Raw genomic sequence first — 544 nt, forward strand, 5'->3', positions numbered from 1 at the left:
ATGTAAAAGTCCACTAGGTTTCAAAGGACTGCAGGCTAACTTCTAAGCAACTAAAGGCCTTTCTCACATTGGCTAATGTTAATGTTTATGAGCCCATCATCAGGAGAACACTGAACACTGGTGTCCATGTCAGAGTCGCAAGAAGAAAGCCACTGCTCTCCAAAAAGAACATTGCTGCCCATCTGCAGTTTGCTAAAGATCATGTGGACAAGCCAGAGGTATACTGGAGAAATGTTTTGTGGATGGATGAGACCAAAATAGAAAATGTTGGTTTAAATGAGCAGCGTTATGTTTGGAGAAAGAAAACACTGCATTCCAGCATAAGAGCCTTATCCCATCTGTGAAACATGGTGGTGGTAGTATCATGGTTTGGGCCTGTTTTGCTGCATTTGCTCCAGGACGGCTTGCCATCATTGATGGAACAATGGATTCTGAATGATACCAGCAAATTCTGAAGGAAAATGTCAGGACATTTGTGCGAGAACTGAATCTAAAGAGAAAGTGTGTCATGCAGCAAGACAACGACCCCAAGCACACAAGTTGT

This window comes from Sinocyclocheilus grahami, unplaced genomic scaffold (assembly GCF_001515645.1).
Source record: "Sinocyclocheilus grahami isolate Dianchi unplaced genomic scaffold, SAMN03320097.WGS_v1.1 scaffold473.1, whole genome shotgun sequence".
NCBI classification, from domain to species: Eukaryota; Metazoa; Chordata; class Actinopteri; order Cypriniformes; family Cyprinidae; genus Sinocyclocheilus; species Sinocyclocheilus grahami.